We start from the raw sequence: 21,342 nt of genomic DNA, 5'->3' as shown, positions 1-21,342 counted from the left end.
GGGGAAAATAAGATATTATGTAGCTTTCCATTCTTACTACTATTTTTTAAAGTCCAGATGTATTAGTTATATCTCAGTTCCATATTTTCTTCAGTTAACATTTTATAACAGTCCATGTCAGTCAATATTTTAATAGTTTAATGTTTAGAAATTTTTTGGACATGTTTGATTTTTTTAAATGAGTCTCCTTAATTCAGTTAATGTCTCATTGGATCAGTTCAGTTTTCCAAGGAGAAAATCACTTTCGTATTCAAGGTCACTTTCATCTTCAGGGTCTTTGATCCAAGTTAGATGAAATTCCCTATGATCTACAAATATGACAGAGGCTCCGAAAGTGACAGTGATCCAAAACTCAGTCACTTCTGCTACTGCTACCATGAAGACCCATGTGGTCTTTCACAAAGGCTTCTGCCAGCTGTGACTAAACCAATACATACTCTTGCAAATCTGGTCCCTCCGATTGATTACCCCTTTTACATCCCATCACTCTTTTTTAAAATTGATTTATCAGCAGAGGTTTACCTAATAATTTAATGTAATTATTATGCTTTACTTATAAAATAGCAAATTACCTAGCCTGTTCTGCAGTTCAGAAATGCAAATTTCATCATGCCTCAGCCCAACTAAAAGCCTGTCACTGCATCTTATTCCCTTTAGAGTGAAGTTAAACATAACTAATGCTAATAAAGCTCAAAAGGATCTGCTTTATATCTGCATCTTTGGTATTATCTCTAATTAGTCAAAAGAGTCCAGTCATAATAACTTATTTTTGTTATTTGAAAAAGCTAAGTATTTTTTAATACCCAATGCTTCTACAATTCTACCTCTTCCCAGTGCACTCTTCCTCTCTTACTATTTAGCTCTCTATTCCTCCTTCAGTTCTATGGGTAGCTCTCACTTTTTTGGAAACTTCCCAATTTGCAGTTCAAATTGGCCCTTTTTCTATGTTCTAGTCCCACTTTGCATGTATCACAAGTAACATGTATGAAAATGTTTATTTGTTTAAGTTTTTAAATTATAAATTAACTAATATCTGCATTCATCACTAAACTGTATACTCCACAATAAACAAATCAAATTTGTTTTGTCTACCATTCTCTTTCTGCAGACCAGTCTGGTACTTGACATATGAAAGATACTTGCTAGGCATTCGGAAATGCCTACTTAATAAATGATAAATTTGGTAAATTATAGGAATCATGTTAAATTTGTGTTTGAGATAAGTCACACTCAATTATATATATTCTATATTCAATCAACCATTCTAATGCATTGTTGCAAAAGCAAATCTTTAAGCCTGGAGGAGACACAGACTACGTACTTTAAAGTTTTGAACCCACGTTAAAGGTAGTGAGAACAGGGTAGATAATACTCGACTGGCCGGGGAGAGAAAATGTGGGTATGCTTTACCCTTTAGCAACGATAAAGTTCTAATTCTTGTGTCTTTTCCTAATCATTAATCATAATGGTATTGTGACCAAACACTGACTTTCTTGGGTTCTACCACCTAGCAGATCTCAAAAACAGAGGTACATGTTAACACTACTTTGTAGTCTCTGAGTCCCCTACCCTCATAATTTTTTCTTTCTGATTATCTTTCTCAATATCTACTTCCAACTCTTTTTTTTTTTATCTATTCTCCACACCGTACATCAGTTATTGCTTATCCTTCTACAACTTTATTTCCTAATGGCTATTCCCAGTGCTTGAGAAAGATTGAAATATTAACATACTCTTACATATGACTCATTATAGAAGGCAAAAGAAGATTAACATTACCTGAGCCCAAATATGTACCAGGAATATTCTGTGTCCTTTAACCTTTGCAGTCCTTTATGGGAAAATCGTAGAGACTACTAGATGTCTCCAAGTACAGAGATTGAAGTTCAGAGATTAACTAATTATTCAAACTCACACATAAATAGTAGCTCCAGAATCAGATCTAATCTTTTTCCTGTATATGCGTTTATTATTATATACTATCTCCCAAATAATGAGATATAGATTAATAAGTGGAAGATACTTCTAAGGTCACTGAAAACATGAATACTTTGATAGTGATGCCTACAAATCATAGAACAGAGTCTGTGTCTCACTCCATTGTTTTTAAAATTATACTATACTTTCTAGTGGTTATAGCATAACAGGCTTCATAATCCAGTTGTTATTTATTCATTCAGTGATGTTGAGAACCCACTGTGTGCTAGACATGTAGGATTTCATGCCACATAAGTGAACAAATCAGTAAAATTTTCTATATTTATAGATCTAACATAGTGGTGGTGGTAAGGAATAGAATGAACGATACATGAGCTACATAATAGGAATAATAAAAATTAATTAATTGGTATTATGCAAAATAATATGCATGATAAAAATGGACCAGAATAGTAGAATTAGGAGTGGAAAGTGGGGAAGTGATGCAGTATTTTAGAAGATGCAATTTAATAAAAGACTTGTAAAGATTGTATGATAATATCAAGAAATACTGTCCTTGCTAGGTGCTCCTGAGACAAAAAGTGTAACTAACATGTTTAAGGAAAAATAAGGAAATTGAGACCCTGTTTAGAGAACCAGGTTTTGGTAATGATGAACTAAACCTGTGCTAATATTTAGCCAAGGAAGAATTGAATCCTTTCCCCCTTTTCTGCTACTGGGTTTTGTTGCTATGCTTTTAGTCTGGCTATGCTGAGCCATTCCAAGATGTTGTTTAAGCCAGTAACCTGACCTATGGCCTTGGATGTTCCCCGAATCTCCCTCTTATCCCCAAATTCTAGTATTTCTATCACATTCAGACTTATTTGCTCCCTGTTTGGCCAGGAGCCCAGTATAATGTTAGCTGGCACTAGTATTTCTGTCATTGTTTTCTAAAAGCATTTCCACTTTTTCAACTGACCCCTAGAGACAATAATGTTTAGTTACCATTCTAAGTCATTTACTTAGCATGAAAGTTTATTAGGCCATTGTTTAGCAAATTCATCAGATTGCACTTTTTACTTAGCAGAATCACTTAATTAGTGTTTTATTACTGGAATCGGCTGTCAATTATGTGACTAATTCATTTACTTAGCAAATGAATTTTTTATTTGAGTAAAGTAATTCAAAGTGCATTGTTAACTCTTTAATTATTTAAAATTGTTGTTAATCATAATTCATATTGTATGAAAAATTGAACTATTTTCCCCTTGAAGAATCAGTTGTTGAAAAAGTCTTTAGTGAAGTATAGAGAAGTTGATTTTACATCTATCATGAATTTAAGAACTTCCTATTAACTAAATGACTTGGGATACTGGGAGAAGCTAGGTAAAATTGATTGATACATTTGAGTAGTTCCTTGGGAAAATTATTATACTATACTCTAATATGTATATACTGCCATAATGTTTAAGATGCTCTTTCATTGACATTCTTTCTGTGGGTTCTTATAAAACTATTTGGTAATAATATTGAGATTTGTGGTTGACAGACTATGATTACCCAAAATAATCTGTCTTCTATTTCATATCCTGGATAATCCCTTTCTGTGAATGTAGGGTAGACCTAGTAATCACCTAGAATGAAATATGACAAAACATTAGATGCCTCTTTATTGTTTTTGTCTTTATAAATAGGGAAAAAGATTTATTAAAGACTTAATGCAAGTAAATTATTTTGCATGATAGCTTTTATGGGGCTTATTTCTTTACATTATTCCCAAAGCTCAATGAATTGTTTCTTATTTATAGCATATAATAAGAATTTATCTTACTTCTTTCAAAAACTATCTTTTTTTAAATTTTTATTTGACCATATTGGCTTACATATCTTTCACAGTAGTATTTTAGGTACATATTATCATTGAGTTAGGGGAATTCACATCACCAAATTTGTCCTCCCTCCACCCCTATTCCCTTACTGTAACCTATATTCCCACACCCTCACCCCCCAGGCTGCTAGAGTAAGTGGTCCCCTCTATGTCTAGCTTACTACTAGTGATCATATATTTGTTTGGCCCTGGTACCCTCCCTTGTTTCCCCCTTAATTTGAGAGGTGGAGCTAGATAGTTTGAGTTATGTGGTTTTGCAAAAACTATCTTTTTAAATAGAATATAAATTTTAAAAGTTTGAGAATCATTGATAACAATGAAGCTGCCAAATTATAAAGTTAAAGCCCACATAAATGATTATATTTGAACAGGAAAATTTAGAGGAAAGACTCAGATCTTGTAACGCCAAAACTTTATTTCCCTTTTACTTATGTTTGTTGTCTTTGAAGTTTAATATTTACATAAGCTCAGTATAAGCATCCAGGGCATCATTTAAAATAGAGTAAGGAAGGCTCCATATCTACAGTACAATGGCAAACTCATTCCAAACAGCTTGTTGCACATTTAAATTTTCTCTCCCAGACAAGTTTAGTCATTTCATTTTCTTAGCTTACACATCATTGAAAGACAAAATCGCCTGTCAGGCTGCAAGTTGTAAAACCTGCCGAGATTGAGTTTTTCTAGTTAGCTAAGTATTACTCGGCAACTATTTTACATATCTTTGTCTTATTACAATTTTGATGAATGAGAAAGAAAGAAAATAAGACAAGCCCATGTTTTTTATGGAAGGTATCATTTAAATTTGTTTTCCTTCTCTCACACATCTTCCTATGATAGTGTGGGTTTCAAAATGCAGTCATCTACACAACGGAAAATCTAGGAGTTTGTTTATATGTAAACACAACTCTGGTACCAACTCTGACTCCAGATCACATCCAGACAACCTGGGGTCCCAGTGATGCTGAAAAAAAATGTGATTTTCAAAAATCACATTAACTTTGTGCGCAGTTAAAATTTTCCAAATCCCTAACTGCACTCACCACTCTTTGTGGTGAGCTTCATGTCATGAGTTGGACCTTCCAGCCCTTATCTCTTTGTCTCTGAGGATTACTGCAAAAATGTCTTTTATTTTCTTAAAACCCATAGATGAGTGAGACTATTCTGTGTTAGATAAATAACTACACTGAGAACTATCAAAACATTTCTATCATAACATAACTATCATAACATTTCCCCTAGGAAATTAGGGAAGTGGAAAGCCTGTCTAGAGTACAGGCAGGGTTGGGGTGGGGAGGAGGGAGATTTGGGACATGGTGGTGGGAATATTGCACTGGTGAAGGGGGGTATTCTTTACATGACTGAAACACAACTATAATCATATTTGTAACTATGGTGTTTAAATAAAGATATTAATATAAAAAATTTCCCAAATCCCATCATGTAGGGGAGAAATGCATTATGAATAACATTTGTGTCTTGCTCTCTGTGTTCAACAAAGCTAATGCAGCTGAACCAGGAGATACAGACATAGCTATTTAAACTATAGAAATGAGAAGGCCTCAGAAACCAGAAGGTATTGATTCTCAGCCTTTTGGCTAAGATTTAGTGTAGAAACAAGAAGATGTGTTATCTATCCGCAAACTGAAGGATGAATTACACAGGAGTTGGGATACTTACCAAACCAATAAATCTATACTGAGTAGTTACTAGATCTCAACTATGCTGTAGTAAGCAACATGGTTATTGCTCCTGCCTTCAATGAGCTTCTTGTCCAGTCAAGGACACATACATCAAACAATTTTATTATCAATTATTCAAGCACTGTTGCAATTCATGCATAAATATCAATTCATGCAAATATTCCTAGGGAGATACATTTTAATTCATAAACATGGTACTGAAGCTTATATCCAGTTAAAATGATCCAGGCTTAATGTTATAATATTCTTTTTTCAATTTAGGTAAGATTTATATATAAAGAAATGCCACAGAAATTACATAAGCTTTCTATTCCATGACTTTGCCAACTGTATACAATTGTGTACTTCAAAAAAAAATTTTTTTTTTTGGTTTTTGGGCCACATCCAGTGACGCTGAGAAGTTATTCCTGGCTATGTGCTCAGAAATCACTTCTGGATTGGAGGACCATATAGGACGCTGGGGGATCAAACCATGGTTCATCCTAGGCTAGCGTGGGCAGGGCAGACACCTTACTGCTTGTGCCCCCCAATATTTTATTTTATTATTTTTTGGGGAGTCACAACTGGCAGTGCTCAGAGGCCACTCCTGGTTCTATGCTCAGAAATTGCCCCTGGCAGGCTTGGGGGTCCATATGGGATGCTGGGATTTTAACCACCGTCTTTCTGCATGCATGGCAAAAGCTCTACCTCCATACTATCTCTCTGACCTCCAGCCCCAATATTTTAAATATTTATTGATAACATATACCCTAAGAATAAACAAACATACCAGAATGATTCCTCATGCCCATTCCTTGTCCATTTTTTCCCACATATCTCAGTAGAGAACCACTGTGCTAATGTTTTGTTTTATTTTGTTTTCTGTCCTATAATGAATCAGTTTGTCTGCTTTTGAATAGAAATGACAGGGGCTGGAGTGGTAGCGCAGCAGTAGGGCATTTGTCTTGTAAGAGGCTGGCCCACGATGGACCAGGGTTCAATCCTCAGCATCCCATTTGGATGCCAGGAGCGATTTCTGAGAGCAGAGCCAGGAGTAACCCCTGATCGCCACCAGGTGTGACCCAAAATAAAACAAAACAAAACAAAATAGAAATGACTTTTGAGCTGATTTCTGAAGGAACATCATGTGGAAGTCTCAAGAGTGGATATGACTACACCTCAGTGAGCAAAGAAGAGAGGCACAAGATGAGGAAAGTGAGAGTAGTGGGTGGTAGCCAGGATTTCCTTGAAGCCATAGAAACTCTAGAACAAAAGTGAAATGCAATGGATACCCCATAAATAATTTGATAAAAATGTTTATGCCAGAGTCTGAGTGACAATACAGTGGGAAGGGCACTTGCCTTACATGTAGCCAACCTAAATTCATCCCTGACTACCATATGATTCCCAAAACTGCCAGGAGAGATTCCTGAGTGCAAAGCCAGGAGTAAGCCCTAAAAATTGCCAAGTGTGGCCCAAAGACAAATAAAAAAAAAACTGTTCAGGCCTTCTTGTAAGCAGAATGTAAAAATATTGTTTTAGGTTCAGGAAATGGTGGGTCTCTATTTTGGGGGGGCCACATCCGGTGACACTCAGGGGTTATTCCTGGCTATGCTCTCAGAAATCGCTCCTGGCTTGAGGGACCAATGGGATGCCAGGGGATGGAACCTAGGCTAGTGTGGGCAAGGCAGATGACTTACCGCTTGCACCACTGCTCTGGCCACAGGGTCTCTTTTTAATTAATTTTGGAAAAAGAGAGGCAATGTTCCTGACCATGAGATAAGGGTTCATCACTCTTCTTCTGCTATGTGGACCACTGATGGGCAACTTCCAGAGACATCAGCCTTTGTGAAAACTGGTTCTATGAAACTTTTTCTTATTTATTCTGTTTACAGTAGGGTATTAAGACATGCTCTTCTAAGTCATTTAATACTGTTAACATATACATTTATAAACAAAATTTTATAATATTCATCTGTCTGACATTGAGAAAGTTGGTGGTTTCTTCTTTAATATATTTCATTCTTTAATATATTTCATTCTTTCCTGACTAGTAACCCATTTCCCAGGAATCCATATATGATTTATATATATATTTATATCATATATATATTTATATCATATATTATCTTCAGTAAAAAATTATTTAGACATCTATTTCATTGTCTCTAAGGGATATTGGCCTATTCATAATGATTTCTAGCTTTCAAACTTAAGTGCCTCAAAAGTACAAATGAATGGCCAATGGGCAATGTAAATATGTGATTGACATGTTCCAAGAAAGAGATAATGTTTTCCAGTGAGTTAACAAAGAGTAAAAGCCCAGAACTGTAGTCTTCTCTTGTGACTCAATTCTATGGTTCTGGATGTTATCCATACTTTTTAGCTCTGTTCTTTTACTTTCTCATTTGATTAGTTTGTGTTGCTCTGACTCAGCTGCCTTTGTCACACCCAGTGTGCTTTGCTGTGGTCTCAGTGGGATGAAATTAGTAGAACCTATGCTGAGGAACTCTGGTAATCAGTAAGCATGTTGTCATGTTTTCCCACTGGCTTTCATGAAAGTGGCAAAATGAAAAAAATGTTTTCAGGGTTTTTTATTAATTGCAAATTTTTATTCCAAAGTAATTATACCTAGAAATCTATTTTAGTGAATAAAAATTTAAATTTTAGCTTTGATTGGAATAAAGGTAATGAAGAATTCATTGACTTTTTCCAACAACACACGCACACACACACTTTTTGGGGGGATTTTGGGCCACACCCAGTGGTACTAAGGGGTTATTCCTGTCTCTGAGCTCAGAAATCGCTCCTAGCAGACTTAGAGGACCATATGGGATGCCAGGGATCAAACCTAGGTCTGTCCCAGGTGGGCCACATGCAAGGCAAACACCCAACTGCTGTGCTATTACTCTGACCCCAGACCATTTTTTAAATTTTTATTTTGACCATATTGGCTTACATCTTTCACAGTAGTATTTTATGTACATATTAACATTGAATCAAAGGAATTCCCATCACCAAATTTGTCCTCTCTCCATCCCAGTTCCCTTCGTGCAACCCATATCACCCCCCAGGCTGCTAGAGTAAATGATCTCCTCTGTGTCTAGCTTACACTAGTGATCATATATCTGTTTGGTCCTGGTACTCTCCCTTGTTTCCCCCTCTATTTGAGAGGCGGAGCTAGATAGTTCGAGTTATGTAGTTTTGTTTGAAGGAAAGAAAAGAAATAGAATGGGGTAAGAAATCAAATAAGCTGAAAATGGGCGGAGTCCTTCTAGAGGCTTTCAACCTCAGTTTGAGAGAGAACAGGAAAAAGGTAATTGAAACACCACAACAATACAGAAAGAAATATCAAATAAAATATCCAGTGAGCACTACAGCCATAAAGACAAGCACCATACAGTAGTCTCAGTCCTGAAATCAAACAGTGCCCAGTGCAAAAAGAAAGCGAAAGATAAAATAAAATAAAATAAAATTGGAGACATCAACTTCAATATTTACATCAAAATAAAGACATCAAAAATTGAATCAATCAATAAATATATAAGTGGACGAAAGGATAATTTTGTGCTTTTTTTTCCCCTGCATAGGCACAGTAACTATTGGACATTATAGAGGGAATTCCCTTGGCCTAGGAAATGCAGGGCTTCTCCACCCTTGAAGTATACTGTCATGGGTTTAACTATAGACTCCTTGCATGATCATTTACTCTCCCCTCGGTGCTTTTGTGGCATATGGAAGACTTCTGCTTTGTCATGGATGGTAAAATCAGACCTATGTATCTAGAGATCTTGGTGTCTGTACAGCTCAAGGAATGGAGCTTATGATGAAGTCTTTCATTGTGGTTCTAACAGTTCTGCTTCTTCAGTGTTGTTTTAATCCATCTTCTGTTGTTGGTGGTCTTGGTCATTATGCTGCTCCTAGGATGGAGCCTGGGATAGAGTCTTTCGTTATGTTTCCAGAAAACCCATTCAGTTGCGATTGTCTCAGTCTGACCTCTGGAATTGAAGATCTTGTTTGTTGAACAGATCGTAGACCAAAACCTAGGCTAGAGCTTTCTGTTGTTGTTGTTGGTCCCAGGATGCATACTGTCCAGTCATGGTTGTAATAACCAGTCATCTGTAGATAGCGATCTTGGCTTTTGCACAGGTGACAAGTCTTCTGATTTTGTCTTATCGTTGGCTGCTGAGGAAGGACAACTTGTTCTTAGATCAAGTTGTTCCCATTTCTTCGTTGTCAGGATATCATTATAGAACTGGCGCATGTTAGTGTCAGAGCAGCATTATGGAATGTTCCGGAGGGGATTTGGTTCCTGCAACTGTTGTGGAGAGCTGTGTCGTTTCTGTCTGGGATCCAGGAGGCTGGACGGTCAGTGCCGAATTCCCTGGGGTCTAAGTTGGTTCCACATGACATATGTTCAAGGTGGGAGTTGCACCTGTGTTCTAAAAAAAAGTATGAGTTCTTATCCCTAGTAGATAAGAGCTTGTTTTTTATACATAAGATTTCCCCTTTTTTTAATATGCCTTTAAAGGAAGAAGTGGTGCTACATTATATTACTGGTGGATTTTGGGGTGGAGAAAGAAGAAAACAGAAACACAACAAAAACTAAAAATATATATGCTCACACATATCTAAAGAAAAAGGATTATTTAAAAAAAACAATTAAATTGAAGAAGTAATTAAAGGAACAAAGTGGGGCCGGAGAGATAGCATGGAGGTAAGGCGTCTGTCCTTCCTGCAGAAGAACAGTGGCCGTAATCCAGCATCCCACATGGTCCCCCGTGCCTGCCAGGGGCGACCTCCGAGCATAGAGCCAGGAGCAACCCCCAAGCACTGCCAGGTGTGACCCAAAAAAAATCAAAAACAAAAGAAAACAAAAGCAAAAACAACAACAAACAGAAAAAGGGAGAAAGTGATGCAGGAGATTACATTTGAGAAAAACAGGTTAAGAGGTGGTGTTATATAGGACTTATACTTATAATGAAAGTATAGGCTTCCCCATTGTCTTTTGAGATTTCCTTATGGGGTGTGGGCTCCAGGGCGACTTTTCATCACACACCCTGGCCTTCCTTGAGATTGACAAAAGATTTGTGGCAGGGAGCAGACCATTTTTTTTAATTCCTTCCCCTCTACATCACATGGATGAAGCTTTCTACTTTATGTAAGACTTCCTAAAATCAAAATAACATCACCAACCTTTAGTTATTTACCAAAACTAGTGCCTTTTAACTGACAAGACCTGGGTCATCAGAGGATGACTATCATATGAATGACACTCTCTAAAACTGTGCTCAAACTGTACATCCCCTTATAAGGTCAATGTTGGCCTGGATTATAGTTGCACCATGAAATATGGATGCCCAATTTGTGGGTAGATTTTGTGGTTTCGCTGACCAACACTTTTTAATCATTCCAGCAGTTATCTAGGGCCCCCAGACAGGGAGAAGCTGATTAAATGCATCTGCATCATGATTCTGGTATATTCATAGGAATCTACATATATAGGTCTGTTGTTAGAAACAAAACACACACATGCACACAAACAGGCAAACATAAATAAAACTGACAATATTTAAGTAAAACTAGTGGAATGTATTGGTGTTATTTTCTGGTTGTGATATTGTCTGGAAGTTATACAAGCTCTTCATACTTGGGGTGGGGCATGAGTGAAGGCTGTACAGTATCTCTTTTGTGACAATGGCTTATGAACCTACCATTATCTTTTTTTAAATAATATTTTATTTAAACTCCCTGGTTACTAACATGATTGTGGTTGAGTTTCAGTCATATAAAGAACACACCCCCATCACCAGTGCAACATTCCCATCACCAATATCCCAAATCTCCGGCTTCCTACTTCCCTGATACATTCACATTGTTATGATAGTTCTCAGTGTAGTTATTTCTCTAACTAAACTCATCACTCTTTGTGGTGAGCTTCATGAATTGATCTGGAACTTCTAGCCCTCCTCTCTTTTATCTCTGAAAATTATTACAAGAAAGTTTTTCGTTTTTCTTAAAACCCATAGATGAGTGAGACCATTCTGTGTCTTTCTCTCTCTCTCTCTCTCTGACTTATTTCACTCTGCGTAAAACCTACCATTATCTTATGTTTGATTTTTTCTAAATCAAATGGTGGTGTTCTTGTGATGGGCTGATACATAGACCTTGGCCTTGGCCATGTCCACTGAAACCTCCAGGGGTCTTGGAGGATCTTTTCAGGATTTTGCTCACTTGTCAATCTAAGCATGATCAAGTGTCTGTCAGTTTCCAGCAGTTGTGTCTATTTGTGTATCTTTCCTTACCCATTTTTGGCAGAGGTTTTTTTTTAATTTACTGCTATTTTCAAAGGAAACAACAGTTTTCACTTTCTTCAACTTCCCTGTTGTAGTTTTACCTTATATTGTTTTCCATTAACATCTGTTCTTGGTATTTACTTACTTTCTGTTCTCATTGACCATATTTTTCATCTTTAGAAGGAAACTATATTTTTCAAATCTGCCCATCTTTTTCCATGATGTGTGATGCATTATAGCTGTGTTTGTACCTTCACTTTTCTCTGTAATCAATCTAAATGGGTTTACTTTATAGTCTCTTTGGTTGTTTTATTATTTCCCATCCTCAGGAGGTATGTTTCACTGTGTATCCTGTCTGCTGACTCTCCCTCATGGGGATAAGCTTCTTCATACTCCTCATCATTCTATTTTATTTTTTCACTGTGAGTTAAATTTTAGTGGAGGCAGTTTGCTTCTGTGGGAATTAATGTGTCTTTGATTATGAAAATATCACTGTTAGGTGGTTTCTCATTTGCTTGTCAGGAGTATAGGGTTTTCAGTGATATTGCACAGGTTTTTCTATTCATTTGTTTGGAGTGGTTCTATTTTACTACAGCCAATAAGATGGGAGACTGAGTTCTCTTTTATTTTTAAACTACTATTTGAAAGTTGTACACCTTGGAGGTAAGGCATAGGGGGTGGTGATGTGGGTTGGATCATATCAGCTGTGCTCAGGGCTAACTCAAGGCTCTGTACTCAGAAGTGACCATTATTGGTACTGGTGGGACTATATATGGTGCCTAGTATTCAAACCAGAGTTGGTCACAAGCATGTATATGAATGATTTCTTTGGCTTCAATCATATGGGTTATAAAAGTGTTCCCTGAACATTGTAGTCAGGAATTCCCTGTGCTATTTCTTTTTTTCTTTTTTGGAGGAAGACCATACCCAGTGGTGCTCAGGGGTTGTTACTCCTGGTTCTGCACTCAGAAATCACTCCTGGCAGGCTTGGGGGGCCATTTGAGATTCTGGGGTTCAAACTTGAGTCCGAATGAGTCAACTGTGTTCAGAGCAAATGCCCTACCATGTGCTACCACTCCACCTCCCCCCTCCCCATGCTATTTCTACTTGGAGATTCTCTTCTCACTATCTTCTCTAATATCTCCTATATAAAACTATTTCGCTTTACTAAAAATTTTCCTGCTGTTTGCCTCCCTAGACATCTGGAAAAAAGTCAGAGCCACTGTAAATTCTGAAATGTATGTATCCAAGAATCTCCAAGTAGCCCCACAAACAAAATCATCTAGCAGTGTGTACTTGTGAGGGCACAATACTTTCTTCCACTGCTTTGAGACATTTAAACTGAGCCAACAAAAAAAATGGATTGGTATCATTTCTTTTCTATCCTAGAAGCCCATTTTTCCAGCTTCAGTTGTTAAGTTACATGTCCCAATCTGAGTATTTATACATCTATAATATTTAAACATTTGATTAGGAGATTTTTTTGAAGTTGCATATAGAAAATTCTTCTGTTGGAATATTTAGGTTTTTATTCCACCAAAGAATTGTGTCTTATATTGTATTGTCTATTATTCCTTCTATTTCATTTATTCTGTTCTCTTATTTTGTAACTCTAATTATCTGTCTGTTATGTATATGTCTTCTTTTTTTTATAAAAATTTCTTTTGGTGCTTTCACACATGAACACTCATGAGCAGATGATAGATACAGAGGAAATATAATTTTCATTGTGCTCATTCCCTGGCGTTTTTACTGCAAGGTTCTCAAATTAATTCTCTATAAGTGTCTTCCTATTGCTCCTTGTCACTACCAATTCCAGTGTCCATTTAATTCAGTATTGCATTTTGGTTTCTTTATAATCTTTCTTTTCCTCATCCAGACCACTTTTTATAATCACTTCATAACTTGATCCATATTTTGAAAAATCTATTATTTAACCTTTCACTTTTTTATTCACTCACATTTTTTAATTTTTTAATTTATGTAATCTAACATGCTTTTAAATATCTTAAGATATTGAACAAAAATAGAATTGCTTATACAGTATTAGCTCACAGACACAGAAAAACAAAAAAGGAACTTAGAGTTAGATCTCAATGAGATGCCTGAGGAGGCATGTTCTCTATTATATAAAGGCAAGTTTTTTATTTCATGTTACTAATGCCCTCAGTCTTAGATATACAACTGCTTTAACAATTTTAGTTTATGTTTTGTTTTATTTTTTATTTGGGGCCACACCCAGTGATGCTCAGGGGTTATTCCTTGCTAGGCGCTCAGAAATTGCTCCTGGCTTGGGGGACCATATGGGACGCCAGTGGATCAAACCTAGGCCAGATGCATGCAAGGCAAATGCCTTTCTGCTGTGCCACTGCTCCAGCCCCTGCTTTAACATTTTAAATTATCATAGCCATATATAATATCTATTGAAAAATAGAGTTAGAGAATTCTTTTTTTATTTTATTTTCAAAAAAGTTCTTGAAATGTTTGTGAAGAGAACAGGACAGCTTTATTGGCTTGAGGAAGTCTGAATTTCCACCTAAATATAGGAACAGGAGCATCATTATATGAGTTAGCTAAAGAAAAGTGGGAGTAACCAAGTTAATTGGTAGGTGTTGCCAGAAAGAAAGTCAGAAATGGATATTGAGTTACTTAGCACAGACTGCCTTTTTTTTTTCCTTTAAATTGTCCTTACTCTCAGTATATGGAGTGTCATTTTCATCATTTCAGCATGCTGAGTTTTTTTAAGACACCATGTGGTTTTGTATCTGTTACATACCTTAAAAAATTGTTTCTGGGGGCCAGAGTGATAGCACAGCAGTGGGGCGTTTACCTTGCACACAGCAGATCCAGGATGGACTTGGTTTGATCTTTGGCATCCCATATGGTACGCCTAGCCAGGAGCGATTTCTGAGCACATAGCCAGGAGTAACCCCTGAGCATCACCGGGTGTGCCCCCTCCACCAAAAACATAGAAAAGAACTGTTTCTCTAGGTCTTTGGAAATAAGCAGAGCAAATTTATTTCCTGTCGCCCTCTCTGTCCAATTGATTAGAATCTGTTCCTTGGAGTATATGCAGGTGTTTTCATGGGTGAATCTGCAGAGGGATAGCACCCTTACATCATGTGAATTATGTAGAAGAAGGAATTCACTCATGCTTTCTCCACAATCAAGAAGATTTATTTCTTTATTAGAAGTTGTTAACAAACTCATAAGACACTTTCCTAATAACAGCTCCACCACAATATTTTCCTGACATTGAATCTAACTCCTGGATGCAAAGGTCCTTGTACATCCTCTTGAATCTTTGCCATATAAGAAATTCCAAATGAAGGGGCTGAGGATAATAACCAGTTCCCACATCTGGTTGCTAGTCTTGGAATCTGAGTTGATAAAAGAAAAATTGGAAACAAACAGAATGATAGTACCATAGGTCAGTCATTTTTGCCTTGTATGCAACCAGCCTTTGTTTGATTCCTGGCATCCTGTATGGTTCCCCAAGCCTGACAGGAGTAATTCCTCAGCACAGAGCCAGGAGTAAACTCAGAGCACTGTGAGAGCGGTCCAAACACAACAAAAAGAAAAAAAATTAAAAACAATAAAACATTTATTTTCTATTTTTCAAATCAATATTACTTTCAATAACTAGGAGTGTCAGTGTCAATTGCCAATATTATAATATCCATTTCAACTCTAGTATATGGCACAGTAGAATGACATTGAACTGACTTCTACAAGTTTAACCAATCTATTTGGTCAGACTTAGAAAGGAGAAGTCTGTAATTATATTGAGTGAACTCATGTGTCAAAATGAATACAAGGATTTGAATCTGCTATTTCTTGTTGGTCACAAATTTATCCCAGAAGGGTGAGGAATTACCTACGTTGAATACATGGAAGATGTTTCTTCTACAATGGGAGATTCATAACTATTTTATTTCGTATGTATAGATGTAATACTACACCATACTTTGTTATCCACATGATCCTCCATCTTCCATACTGCTAAACTTGCCCTTCTTTCTGTGAATCATGGGATAAAAACATACTGACAGTCCCCAAGTTGTATGTTACATTAGTTAGATTTAGCTTAAGAAATTTTGACAAAGTTAAACGTTTGTCTTAATGTATCTCTAAAATATGATGCTGATGTAATTAATGGTTATTCTTTCCACATTCTAACACAAGGTATGTTGACAGATTTATATTTATATGATATGGCAAGTTTATTTTTGGTATTTTGGTTATTCTTGACCAGTTGCCATCTTAGAATTTTCAAAAGGAATCCCACTTATCCTATGAAACAGTCTTCAGTGATGATGATTTTGCTGGTAGCCATGGTTATGACTATCATCAGCAGCACTGGGGCTGGAGCCATAGCACAGCATTTGCCTTGAACATCAACACTACTTTCTACTGCCAATTTCAAATAATAAATTTAAATTTGAAGTAATATGCTGAAGTCCTATGTGGAGAAATTGTGAAATTCACATTTGAATTTAGGTTTTAATTTGATGTTGGCTGTTGCCACAGAACCCATTATATCTGTTGCAAAAGCGGCCTCACTTTGAGTAGAAAACTCAGGTCCCTCCTTTCTCCAATTTCTCACAACTCTCAGACTCCCCTCTCAGTAAAGATTTGCCAAATATTTTCCTATACACTCTACATGTTCTCCTGCCCTGACAGACATGGATGTGAAAGGAATCAGATTAAATAAAATTGGAAAAATATGATGGTAACAGAAGCAATAGGAAATTGGTTGGCTGGTTAAGAAACTTTGTCTTGACTTTCTGAAGGCTTTTCCTAAGAAAAATGACTTAAGCAAAGCTGTATAAGAAGAACTGGGGAAGCAGAAAAGCCATTAGGAACATGATGAAATAGTCCTGTCCTCAGGTCCTGAATTAGGGCAGTAGCAGCAGGAATGGAGTAAGATATATGGCTTTGGAGTGTGGCATGAAAGAAAGAAGAGATACATTAAAGGCCTCCCTTGATGCTTTTACCCAAATGAAAATTCTCAGGAGCCTACCAGGGCATGTTGTGCAACATCAGAACAGTGATTTCTTCATCCACCACTTACCAGATCTCAGGCATGGTCCTGCCACTTACCATGCATTATCTCTTTGAATCCTCTCACCTTATTTTTACTGTATGATAGATGAAGAAAGCAAGGCTCAAAACTTGTGGTTCCTTAGATAACGACAAATACTGAATGATTATATGTGGAGTGTAAAAAAGCAAAGCAAACAAAGCAAAACCAAACACTCAGTGACAGAGAATAAATGTGTGGTTACAAGGAAGTGATGGTATTGGTTGTGGGAGAAGTTTTAAGGGGCAAAGAAAGTGAACTCTATGGTGATGAATAGAATTGGGCTTTTTATTGTCATCAAGGAGTATGTATATAGTTCTTGGGACATAATGCCAAATACATGAAGCATAAGTTATAAACCACCCTTGCCTCAATAAAAAGTTATCTAAAATGTAGTAATTACTTGACAAAAGTCACATACCTGGAACTGATTAGTAAAGGATAAAATTCCCTCTCTGTCTGATTCTCAGCCCAAATTCACAGGAAATGAATTGTGTTTCTCTCAAAGAACATAGGCAAGTGACTTATTAAATTATTATGTAAACACTGTAGTGAAAATTAAAACTGGTACTCAATATAATTTTTAGACTGTTTGAAAGTTGATTAGAGTATGTCAGAGAAAGACTTATGCCACATGATCTCACATGAGATCACTTAAATGAAGAACCTTGAGGGATGGGAAAGAAGAAAGAGGGAAAGGAAAATAAGCTTTAAGATCAGATTGATAGTCACCACAGGTGGGAGGCAGAGGGATGGGCATAATGAGTAAAGAGGATAAAAGGTACAAACTCCCAATTACAAAATAAATAAATTATGGACTGCAATTATGGCATGGTGACTATAGTTATTTTATGTTGCATACTTAAATAATGGCTATTTAAAAGAGAACCTTAAATATTGGCTTAAATATTGACTTAACTATTGGCCATTTAAAAGAGGACATTTTAAAAGTTCTCATGATGATGGGTACCTATGTAAGCTGATGAATGTTACCTAGAAATATATCAAAATATGATTATTAATAACAATAAAACAAATCAGTTGATTTAAAGAAGAGTTATGAAGATGTAATTGTATAGGCTCACATAATTTTGATCTTTAGCCACAGGCTAGATGTGGTTATTTAAGTTTGAATTAGTTACAATTGAATTGTAGATTCAGTTCTTCATTCACACTAGCTTTCACTAAGCTATTAAACCACAGGTTAGCCAGTGGCTACCACAGTAGATACTGAAAATCTAGAGTACTTCCATCCTTTTAGAAAGTTCTACCCAACTACACTGTGCTACAGTGTAATAAAAGCATCTAAGTGCTTTTATTAATTTTTATTGATTGAGATTCTGTGGCTTACAATTCTATTAATAATAGTTTCTCATGTACATAATCCCAGCACTACACCTAACACAAGTGTACCCACCCACTGATATTTACATTTTAATGAATAAAACTTATAAAATGTTAAACTTGAGCTCCTTAGTCACAGTAGGCACATGTTTCTAATGGCTACCATATTGTCACCATCATGGGCAGTTCTACTGAGCAAAGTTGGTTATGTTATATTCTCTGTAGCTGTGGTAAAGCATGAATGCATACAGCTTGGAAAATGTTTCTAGGATGTCTAACTTCAGCGCACTTCTGCCTATCTCCTCAGCACCTATTCCTTTCCACCCCTGTTAGAATGGCTTATGCTTACCTTATCTCTTCTCTTCTGAAAAGGCTGTGGCAAATTTATCTTCCTGAACATACTTTCTTCCAGATGCTGAATCTGTCTGGTATCTAACACTGCACTTTGTTCAATATATTTAGTCCATAAATATTTGTTAAGCAGTGGAGTGGCAAGTCCTAGTGATTGGAAAAGTCTCTGTGTGGCTCAGGCTGCAGGGAGACTTATAAAAGCTGGTAGCAGTGGAATTTATAAGAAAGAGGTCTGGGGCTAGAGAGATAACACTGCAGTTAAGGCATATGCCTTAGATACAGCTGAATCGAGTTTGAATCCCATCACCACAGGGTCCTTCAAGATGGATATAATCCTGCTAAATGTTGTGAGACATCACTAGCACCTCATTACTCCAATTGTACCATATCTTCAGGCTTGTGCATTAAACCTCCAGCCCAGTGGTCAAGTATCTAAGGGAAGTGGGCAGTGGGAGGGAGGGAAAAGGAAGGCCCTTCAAATGTTGCAAAGATAAAAGGCCAAAGCCAAGTTCCAGAGGGTAAATGAATGGCAGAGCAATATAGTCAAGGGTGGGTGATGAGAACACAGGATGTTGTGGAGTTCATAAGTATCACCGAATCCTTTCTGCTCACCTCTACAGGTAGCAACAAGAGCCTCAGGAGAAGTATGTGAAGAATGTACAGCCTTTAGCATCAGCTTCAGAAAATATAAAAGAAATCCCAAATATTATTGTACATAGATAAACACACAAGACCCATACACAAGGGTTTGAAATGAGTTGATAACTGAGTATCTGATGAGAAGAAAAAAAAGAAAAATGATTTCTCCCTGGGCCAGCTGGTTTGAGTTTCATTTTATGGGCATCGTGCGAATTCCAGCGCCCTTGTTGAGTTAGCAGCAGAATCGCACATTAGTTTTAAGGCTCCCTCTTGAATAGGAACATCATAATGCTTTTTAATTGGGGCTGATAAAATCGTAGCATTACTTGTAGGTTCCTGAGAGAAGTGAGTTGTGAAATTGGGTTTTCATTAAACCTAATGATGGAAAATTAAGTATAGTGCATCTGGTGAAATGGGGTGTGTAAAAAGACATCCCTTTTGCATTATCAGAGGTTAATAAGGGAATAGGTGAGGTAAGATACATTGGAAAAGAGAGTTCAACTAGTTGAATTAATAAACCTTAAAAATCCCTTGGTTCCAAGTCTTCATGGCATCATTAGCACTAATATTGACATTATTACAAATGTGACAGCAATACAAGTTGCTACATCTCAAAAACATTTATTTTCCATTCCAATGTTGGTTTTGCTGACATCAAGTTTACAGTCTGTCTAGCAATGTGTTTAAGGAAAATATGCATATTGGTAGATTTTTGGTTTTGGAAACATTTGGTATCTCATAAAATTGCCAGGTGCCCATTTCTAAGAAGCTTAATTTGGCCAGCTAATTAGTCCTCCCAAGCAACCTAGTTCTGGATCCTCTGAAGAAGGATCTGATGGTATCTGATCTCCTTGGAGTCAGTCCCCTGGGAGACTCAGGACCCCATGCACAACCTTAGAAATTTCATCTTCTCCACATTGAGCCCAACAGGATTTCCCAGGAGTAGGAAGTAGGCTAACATCCCTGGAAGGAAACCTGCAACAAATACATTGAATCTTTTCCATAAGGAATTGACTTAAGCCCTTCAATAGCTTTGCACCATTAGGAAAGATTGAATTCACAGCCTTCTTAGACCAACCTCAAACCAGCTCTTAATGCTTTGTCTCTATCTCATTTCCACTCATCTTACCTGGCCTGGTGTCGCAATTGTGTTCCAGATGCTCAACATTACTGTTGTGTGTGACATTTGCATTGCATTTTGCACTGCTGGGGTTCCTGACTGAGAGTGAATCAGGTACTCTGATCAATCCTCAAATAGTCCAACTCCTGACTATATGGCTATAATAATAGAAGAAGAAAGTGACCCTTAAAGGCACCACATTTAGGCTTTGTCAGTGAGGTTATACTGCTGCTGGTGCCTAAAATCCCAGTATGAAAAAAAAGCTTTAGTTTTCTATGTGCACTTAGAATGTTTATGCTAATTTACACCTAGAATCTTCTTCTCTTGCCTCCAGCCTCTAAATTTATTTGTTCATGCATTTCCACCTACTCATACTGTAACATGGTAGGACAAATTTCTTTTCACAGGCAGTAATCCAAGTTTGAGGCACTGTTGTAACATGACAGGCAAACAACCAGAAGAAATATAGGTTTTTTTTTGGGGGGGGGGGGGAGCAGCTGTCAGAAAATAAGGACTACCTATAAAGTTTTCCTCAGAAGGATTTTAGACCTAGTGGGGTACAAAAGAATACCACCTAATGGTTTTTGGTTTTTGGGCCACACCCTGTGACGCTCAGGGGTTACTTCTGGCTATGCACTCAGAAGTTGCTCCTGGCTTCTTGGGGGACCATATGGGACGCCGGGGGATCGAACCGCGGTCCGTCCTAGGCTAGCGCAGGCAAGGCAGGCACCTTACCTCCAGCGCCACCGCCCGGCCCCCCACCTAATGTTTAATATCATCTGCAAAAGACAAATAGATTCAGCAGCTCTCAGCTGTCCCTACAGGTGGGTCCAGCACACACCAAGGTCTCAATAAGATTGGAGAAACCAATCTAGGATGATGCCATAGAATTTAAACAGGTCCTGACAGGGAAGTGGCAAGAAGAGAAAATTATGTTTCTAATCCTGAGTAAGAAAGAATTCAAACTCAATCTCAGTAGGCAGAAATGTCCAGGTGATCAGACTAGTGAAGACCACTTCAAACAA

General features: G+C 37.1%; 1 protein-coding gene across 1 annotated transcript in view; it reads left to right on the top strand.

Moving 5' to 3' along the window:
* The window catches only part of PTPRT (protein tyrosine phosphatase receptor type T), a 935,630-nt gene that overhangs the window by 797,318 nt on the left and 116,970 nt on the right, over positions 1–21,342 (top strand). The window lies entirely within an intron of this gene.

This window comes from Suncus etruscus, chromosome 9 (genome assembly GCF_024139225.1).
Source record: "Suncus etruscus isolate mSunEtr1 chromosome 9, mSunEtr1.pri.cur, whole genome shotgun sequence".
Classification (NCBI taxonomy): Eukaryota; Metazoa; Chordata; class Mammalia; order Eulipotyphla; family Soricidae; genus Suncus; species Suncus etruscus.
The sequence above is the reverse complement of the archived record's forward strand: the minus strand, read 5'-3'. Positions and strand labels throughout refer to the sequence as shown.